The sequence below is a fragment of the Schistocerca piceifrons genome, chromosome 1 (assembly GCF_021461385.2).
Source record: "Schistocerca piceifrons isolate TAMUIC-IGC-003096 chromosome 1, iqSchPice1.1, whole genome shotgun sequence".
Taxonomy (NCBI): Eukaryota; Metazoa; Arthropoda; class Insecta; order Orthoptera; family Acrididae; genus Schistocerca; species Schistocerca piceifrons.
Window position 1 is genome coordinate 1,069,308,822 of NC_060138.1, and position 9,369 is coordinate 1,069,318,190.

At 45.5% G+C, this 9,369-nt stretch overlaps 1 non-coding gene across 1 annotated transcript; it reads right to left on the minus strand.

Annotated features, from left to right (window-relative positions):
* Positions 1-2,092: 2,092 nt before the first annotated feature.
* On the minus strand, positions 2,093-2,167 carry Trnat-ugu. The gene has a single exon. It is a non-coding gene; the product is annotated as a tRNA-Thr (tRNA).
* Between the last annotated feature and the right edge of the window lie 7,202 nt (positions 2,168-9,369).

Sequence of the window (9,369 nt, forward strand, 5' to 3'; positions counted from 1 at the left end):
CCTCGCTTCCACACGCCAGGCACCACGTCATTGATATCAAAATGATAGGATAATTAATAAATTTGTTCATGAGAGTTCCTTTGCATGGCGAGTAATTTTTCCCTGTAGTCAGATTAGACTCACCAGGTGACTGTTACAGGCGCTTCTATGACATTTCTGGAGGCTTTCCACAGGCTACGGTGGTAAGCGTCGTCAGATAGGGAAGACATTCGAAGCTAATTGCTTTCTGTGTCTTGGTTTCCGTGCTGGTGGAAGTAAATCACTTAGAATTCAGGTATACTGCTCCTGAACCAATCCTGCTGGGACCCGTTGCTTTACGGGGGCAGTAGGATCTTTCACTCTCTTCCCCACCCCGTGAACCCTTCATCTCCAAGTCACATATGAACAGCTGTCATCGGGTTGCGAACCTCCGCCCATGCATCAGGGCTGTACTGCTCTCAGCCGAAAACCCTTCACTCCCCAAGGCGGACAGGTGTTAATGATTCCAGATTCACAAAAGTTTTCCTATTCTTTCTCAGAAGGAGTGGGCGCTTAAAAGTCGCAGGCGTGTATACCAGGATGTTCAACAATATGTTTTCCCTCAGCCCTCCTGCACACCGAAACGTTCTTGGATGTGTTTTCGAAATATCCCGGAGAGGCTGACACATTGAGGAATGATAAAATACCTGTCTACTGACCGCCACATCCCAAACGTGTACGAGTCTGCAGACACAGGTTTCCCTCAGAATACAGCCCTATAAAAGCGTTTCTATCGGCTCCCGCCAAATTAGTGGGCGAGTGACTCGAGAACTCGAATGGGAACCCTTGGAGTGAAGGCGACGCTCTTCACGAGGAACACTCCTGAGAACTGATATTTGAAGCTGACTACCGCCAACATACATTTCGCATATGGAACCATGAAGATAAGATATGAGAAATTACGCTTATGGGGAGACATATAGGTAGTTTTTTTTTTCCCTCGCTGTAAGGAAAGGGAATGACTAGTAGTGGTACAGGATATCCTCTGCCACACACTGTATGATGGCTTGAAAAGTTTGCATATAGATGCAATTTAGTCTACCTATTACGATGTCAGACCGTCCATTTATAGACAAACAAAACTCACAGAAGAAAGTTTTCTCTTATTTATTGAGAAAACAAAAGACGAAACTTCAACTGCTGATTGTATCTCTACAGAAACTTTCGTATTAGAGCCTTTTTTCTCATGGAAGTAACTTAGCGAGACGAATGTGAGTGGCTGTAATATGGTGGCCCACAATACATAGAAAAACGCTGAAGAGCTTACCTCTCAACTGCCCTTTCGTCACAGTATTGCTTACCTGCCGTATTCTCACGAATCTCCCAGTCTTCGATACATGGCTTTTGAATCCATCAGTTTCGACGAATCAGAGACGTCCCCCGCCACGTTAGAGTGATAATTCTCTCGAAATACCATCACGCAACGACAGCACAGTTCCATTAGTCAGAATACCGCCTGATCCTCCTCCCGTCACTGACTGGGTAGAGAGCTATCACAAGGAGAAAAGTAGCTAACGTACAGGAGGGAATTCATGTAGAGTATACATGGACTGTACAAAAAAGTTCAGCAGCATTACATCTACAATTCGTTGATTTCGAACGACTGATTACACTGAAGAGCCAAAGAAACAAGTACGCCTGCCTGATATCGCATAGGGCCCCCGAGAGCACGCAGAAGTGCAGAAGTGCCGGAGATCGACGTTGCATGGACTCGACTAAAGTCTGAAGTAGTGCTGGAGAGAACTGACACCATGAATCCTGCATGGCCGTCCACAAACCCGTAAGAGTACGAAGGGGTGGAGATCTCTTCTGAACAGCACGTTGCAAGGCATCTCAGATATGCTCAATAATGTTCATGTCTGGCGAGTTTGTTGGCTTTGTTTAAACTCAGAAGAGTGTTCCTGGAGACACTCTGTAGGAATTCTGGAAGTGTGGGTTGTCGCATTGATCTGCTGGAATTGCCCAAATCCGTCAGAATGCACAATGGACATGAATGGGTAGAATTTGAATTATATTAATACCTTCAGTTGCTGACGGGCGTTGATATATATCAACGGGGACAGGTGAAAATGTGTGCCTTGACCGGGACTCGAACCCGGGATCTCCTGCTTACAAGACAGACGCTCTATCCATCTGAGCCACCGAGGGCACAGAGAATAGTTCGACTGCATGGACTATCTCGCGCCCGGCTCCCGCGAGACCCACATTCTCACGTTGTATGTCCACACACTACATTCGTAGTGTCCCACCCCAACACACTCATTACCCGTGGAAGGAATTCTTACCAAATACCCTAAGAGTTCGGGGAATATGTGTGCATCCGCACAGAAGGTCATGGCCGGTGTTGCCAGAACTACGTACAGACACCACATCCATATAATGTATATGAATGGGTGGAGGTGATCAAACAGGATGATTACGTACATGTCCCCTCTCAGAGTCGTATCTAGACGTATCAGGGGCCCCATATTACTCTAGCTGCACACGCCCCACACCATTTCGGAGTCTCCACTTCCTGACATGCTGGGTCCATGGATTCATGAGATTGTCTCCATAGCCTTACATGTCCATCCACTTGATACAATTTGAAACGACACTCGTCCAACCAGGCAACATGTTTCCAGTCATCAACAGCCCAATGTCCGTGTTGACGAACCCAGGTGAGGCGTAAAGGTTTGTGTCATCCAGTCATCAAGGGTACACAACTGGACCTTCGGCACCGAAAGCCGATATCGATGATGTTTCGTTGAATGTTTCGCACGCTGACACTTGTTGATGGTCCAGCAATGAAATCTGCAGAAATTTGCTGAAGGGTTGCATTTCTGTAACGTTGAACGATTCTCTTCAGTCGTCGTTGGGCCCGTTCTAGCAGGATCTTTTTCCGGCCGTAGTGATGTCGGATATTTGATGTTTTACTGGATACCTGATATTCACGGAACGCTTGTGAAATGGTCGTAAAGGAAAATTCCCACTTTATTGCCACCTCGGAGGTGCTGTGTCCCATAACTCGTGCGTCGACTGTAACACCACGTCCAGTCTCACTTAAATCTTGATAACCTGCCATTGTAGCAGCAGTGGCCGATATAACAACTGCACTAGACATTTGTTTTGTTATCTAGGCGTTTCCGACCGCAGTGCCATATTCTGCCTGTTCACATACCTCTGTATTTCAATAGAGATGCCTATACCAGTTTCTTTGGCGCTTCAGCGTATAAATATTCCTCCTTTACATGACGTAATTTCCTTTATCGCAATTCTATGACTACCAAACTAGAAATACGACGGTGGAATGGCGTCCTAGTGGTTATTGACAGCACGGTGTCTTTCTCTCTCTCCCTCTCTCAAAAAAATGGTTCAAATGGCTCTGAGCACTATGGGACTTAACATCTATGGTCATCAGTCCCCTAGAACTTCTTAAACCTAACTAACCTAAGGACAGCACACAACACCCAGCCATCACGAGGCAGAGAAAATCCCTGACCCCGCCGGGAATCGAACCCGAGAACCCGGGCGTGGGAAGCGAGAACGCTACCGCACGACCACGAGATGCGGGCTCTCCCTCTCTCCAAGTTAATTTTGTAACACACAACTGAATAAAACTACGAACTACAAAAACTTCGCTAACTTCACCTGGTAGAGAACTCACTAACATTTTACTACGTCTCTCTCTTCCAATGTATCCGGAAACAAATAGATTGTGCTTGTTGACATCGACCATACGTGCTGATCCAATTAAATATGCATTTATCAGTCCACTGGAGAAGGCGACCAGTGATCGACGTCGCTTCCACAGACTTGTGTACAGTTTTGTCACCTGCACTGGAGGGAGACCATGACCTGCCAGGTTAGACGACAGCGCTAAGCGCTGCTTCCTGGACTGGGGTAGGCGCGTCGGCCCCGGATCGAATCTGCCCGGCGGATTAACGACGAGGGCCGGTGTGCTGGCCAACCTGGATGTGTTTTTAAGGCGGTTTTCCACATCCTACTAGGTGAATACCAGGCAGGTCCCCAGCTCCTGCTTCAGATTTACGGCTCGCAGATATCTGAACACATTCGTGCTATTCCATGGCTTACACAACACACAGATAGCTGGGGTACACTAATTTCATCCTGGGGGGCATGGGGTGATGGCAGGAAGGGCATCCGGCCACCCCTTAACATTAATCTTGCCAAATCCATTCCTAACCATTCCAACCCTGCGAAACTGCGGAATAAAGACACCAGCGAAAGAAACAAATGAAGAACTGGAAGAGGACCATATCGACTATCTGTCACAAGGAAAGGCTTCTTATGTTGTTGTTTCATAAGCAGATCGATTCATTGTTTTTTGATGTAACACATCGAAGAGGTGTATGATTATACCTGAGTTCCTCTCCGATGAAAATGGAAATGAAATGAGCGTATGGCATCGTTGGCCGGGAGCCCCCATCCAGGGAAGTTCGACCACAAGTGCAAGTCTTATTTCAGTCGACACCACATTGGGCGACTTGCGGGCCGGTTATGAGGATAAGATGATGATCAGGACAACACAACACCCAGTCCCCGAGCGGAGAAAATCACCAACCCTGCCGGGAATCGAACCCGAGCCTGCTTGCATGGGAGACGAGCACGTTACCACTCACTAAGCAGGCGGACTTCTCTCCAATAAACTACAGTGACAAACTGTAAAGCGATTAAACAATCATCTAGCACACCAAAGAAATATCGATTCTTTGTAACACAAATAATACATAGCTTTCCGGAGGTATATGACGCCAGCTGTTTACAAAGTTCAAGTTTGATTACGATTCTAAAATTGTGATACGTTCACAGCAGTCCTATAAAATGATCGTCGACAACCGGAAATGCATACAAAGAAACAGTGATATCTCACGAGGAAATAAATACCACGATCAGAAGCCAGACTAGATGTAACAGTTATCGCAGTTTACTACTGCCCCTAGTAACCGTCCTCTTGCACACAGAAGTCACGGTCTGATGTTAGGTTGTATCGGTCATACGCGGGATAATATTGCTGGTTCGCTTTGACACCATGCCTCTAGAATGCCTCTGTATATACAGGGTGTCTCACCTAACTTTCCCACCTCAAATATCTGTGGAACAACAATAGATATTCAAAAACGGTTTTCACCAGCATGAACTTACGGCTGGGGCTTTGGAAACCAAATACTATGCTAAATTTTAAAACGTAAACAAATACTATTTTCAACACAAACTTGTGTTTTTTTAAATGGACACCCCCTATTATTTCGTATGCAATCAATAGCATGACAAATCACAAAAATAATGGTGTTGGTTGCATCGCAATACGTCAATTACATCACGAGAAATTGTGAAGCGAAATTGACGCTTGAAGTAAATGAAACACACAGCTAGCGTACGACCTGAGACTCAAGCGTGCACCTCACGCTGCCGGTAATCGTGATGTGATTGACGTACTACGTCAGTGGAGTGTTAACGTATGGTGTGGTATTGTATCACAACACAGCATTGGCCCATATTTCACTGACGACGCTCCTAAATGGGGATACTTCAGCCCCTTCTTGAGCTGTACCTTACTTGAACTGGTCCACCTCTTAATGTGTTTTCTTGTGGCTTGTTACATTTGCCGTCATATAGTCGATATGCCGGCCTTCAGTAATGAAGAAAAACTAGATATTATTGAACAGTATCGTCTTCATCTTTGCCTAGTTGTGGTGCGTCGTCTTCCGGAGCCTTGGCTTTGCTCTGTCGCGATTGATCCGTTTGCTTTTAAATTTCTGAGGCGCTGCGTTCTAGAGAGAGACCTGCAGACGACGAGAGTATCGAGTGCTGATGCCAGAGTGAGACGGGGAGTTTAGTTTCCGGTTGTGTGGCAGCGCAATGTTGCGGGAAAGGTGGTATAACTTCCTGTGAACGCACGTGATTGCTACGAGCGTGTGTACTCGGGGCGGCGGCAGTCGTTCTGGACGGGCTGTGTGATAAGGAAGCTCGGCGTGGCAACTGTTGACGCGGCGTGTCCGCGTTGCTATGGCGGAACTGGGGCGATTGACATAACTCGAGTTGGTGCTGGTAGCAACCTGACGCCGAATGCTTGTCTGCCTTCTGGACGGTAACGGTGAGAATTTATTGACTTTATGTGTCTCACTCAATTTCTGCCCGTGTCGTCGGGTGCGTTTTGCACTAAGGTCGTGTGCCATTGTGTGTCGCAATTTTAGTAGGCTCAGGCGTGCCCGAAATCCCGATTCAATGATCTGCTGTTATATTGTCAAGTGTAACTATCACTAGAAAGGAGTGTCAACACTCTGTGCCTTAATAACTGAACCTAAAATATTATCTGTGGTCGAAATTTTATTCTGACCCAAGTGCAATAACGATCTTGTATTTTACAATTTGTTGAGTGGTATTATTATTTAGTCTGGCCGTCACATTTACTAAGTCGAAGATTTACGAAGGCCAGTGGGCGTCATTAACAGTTCCTGCCTACATAGGCGTTATATTTTGAATCAGGTGTTTCAATGTTTGGTAATTTTTATTTTATGTGTTATAGAAAGGAGCTGTCATGCCCTATGTGGACGATTCGCCACCTTGGTGAAGTTCTAGTTGTTCTGCTGGTCTGTGCCATATTGCTAAAGCAGACAGTCCTAGCACAGCTGATTGTAAATTTTTCCTACTGGTGAGGAGCACGGGCTGGTTTTGAGCGCTAACTCACTAACTTCAACCATTCTCAAATATTTATTACCACTGATATTCAGGCCCTTCAGGCCGTGTTGCGACGTCACTCCCCCTTTTTGGTTATTAATTTTATCTTGTTAGCTTGTTTCATTAAAAAAACCTTTGGTATATGAATTTGTCTTTTGGTCTTCACTGCTCCTGTGGACGAAGTAAATTAACTGATGGTTTTGCATTCTTGTAGCATTATCAAAACAGCATTTGTGGTTATATTTGATTGGGCCGTCTGGCTGAATGATTAAAGTCATTCCCTTCAGTAACTTATTGTATTGGTCAATAACTAATCAAAAGTGTTTCGTCCTTCAGACCATGATTATCTCCTTACGTTGAACCTTAAGGTTGTCATTCTGACATTGCAGTTGTGAATGTTCAGCGGCCCTTCAGGCCTGGGGTTTAAATAAAAATTTTTACTATATATATATATATACATATACGAGGGCCGTTCAGAAAGTAACCTCCGGTTGATTTAAAAAAATACACCAAGTTAAATAAAAATATTTTAATATATACATCTTACAACTACATCTTTGCACTATTTTTCTACATAGTCTCCATAGCGATTGAGGCACTTATCGTATCTCTTCACAAGCTTTGAAATTCCTTCTGCATAAAAATCACCCGCTTGTGCCTGGAGCCAGCCTGTGACCGCATCTTTGAGCTCTTCGTCGTCATCAAACCGCTGTGACCCGAGCCATTTCTTCAAATGCATGAAGAGGTGATAATCACTTGGCGCCAGGTCTGGGCTGTAAGGTGGATGGTTGATAACGTCCCACTTGAAGGACTCAAGAAGGGCCGTTCTTCTGCGAGCAGAGTGAGGACGGGCGTTATCGTGCAAAAAAACGATACCGGAAGTCAGCATACCACGGCGTTTGTTCTGTATAGCCCGTCGTAACTTTTTTATTGTTTCACAGTACACGTCTTGATTAATGGTCGTACCACGTTCCATGAATTCAACCAACAACACCCCTTTGGCATCCCAAAACACCGTTGCCATCAGTTTTCTGGCAGAAAAATCTTGCGAGGCTTTTCTTGGTTTGGTAGGCGAATTTGATGTGCCCACATCTTTGATTGTTCTTTTGTCTCAGGGTTCACGTACTTAATCCAGGTTTCGTCACCGGTCACGATTCTGTTTAACAATGGTTCTCCTTCGTCCTCATAACGTGACAGAAAGTCTCATGCAGAGGCCATTCTTTGAGTTTTGTGGTGGTCGGTAAGAATTTTGGGCACCCATCGTGCACAGAACTTACGGTAACCCAATCTTGCTGTCACTATCTCGTACAAGAGAGTCTTAGAAATCTGTGGAAAACCAGTAGACAACTCCGACATTGAGAAACGTCGATTTTCACGAACTTTTGCATCAACTGTCTGAACGAGTTCGTCAGTCACCAATGATGGTCTACCACTCCTCTCTTCATCATGAACGTTTTCTCGTCCACTTTTAAATAAACGTACCCATTCACGGACAACTCCTTCACTCATAACTCTTGGTCCGTACACGGCACAAAGCTCACGATGAATAGCTGCTGCAGAATATCCTTTGGCTGTAAAAAACCTTATGACAGCACGCACTTCACATTTGGCGGTGTTTTCTATTGCAGCACACATTTCAAACTGCCACAAAAACTAAACTAGCGCAGGTACGACGTTCACTCGACCACGGCTTGATGCCGACTGACCTGTTGAGTGCGTGAACGCACAGATGGCGTCGCTACTCCCCCCACAACCCGCACTGTGACCAATCGGAGGTTACTTTCTGAGCCGCCCTATATATATATAGGGTATTAGAAAAAGGTACGGCCAAACTTTCAGGAAAGATTCCTCACACACAAAGAAAGAAAATATGTTATGTGGACATGTGTCCGGAAACGCTTACTTTCCATGTTAGAGCTCATTTTATTACTTCTCTTCAAATCACATTAATCATGGAATGGAAACACACAGCAACAGAACGTACCAGCGTGACTTCAAACACTTCGTTACAGGAAATGTGCAAAATGTCCTCCCTTAGCGAGGATACATGCATCCACCGTCCGTCACATGGAATCCCTGATGCTCTGATGCAGCCCTGGAGAATGGCGTATTGTGTCACAGCCGTCCACAATACGAGCACGAAGAGTGTCTACATTTGGTACCGGGTTTGCGTAGACAAGAGCTTTCAAATGCCCCCATAAATGAAAGACAAGAGGGTTGAGGTCAGGAGAGCGTGGAGGCCATGGAAATGGTCCGCCTCTACCAATCCATCGGTCACCGAATCTGTTGTTGACAAGCGTACGAACGCGTCGACTGAAATGTGCAGGAACTGCAACGTGCATGAACCACATGTTGTGTCGTACTTGTAAAGGCACATGTTCTAGCAGCACAGGTAGAGTATCTCGTATGAAATCATGATAACGTGCTCCATTGAGCGTAGGTGGAAGAACATGGGGCCCAATCAAGATATCACCAACAATGCCTGCCCAAACGTTCACAGAAAATCTGCGTTGATGACGTGATTGCACAATTGCGTGCGGATTCTCGTCAGCCCACACATGTTGATTGTGAAAATTTACAATTTGATCACGTTGGAATGAAGCCTCATCCGTAAAGAGAACATTTGCACTTAAATGAGGATTGACACATTGTTGGATGAACCATTCGCAG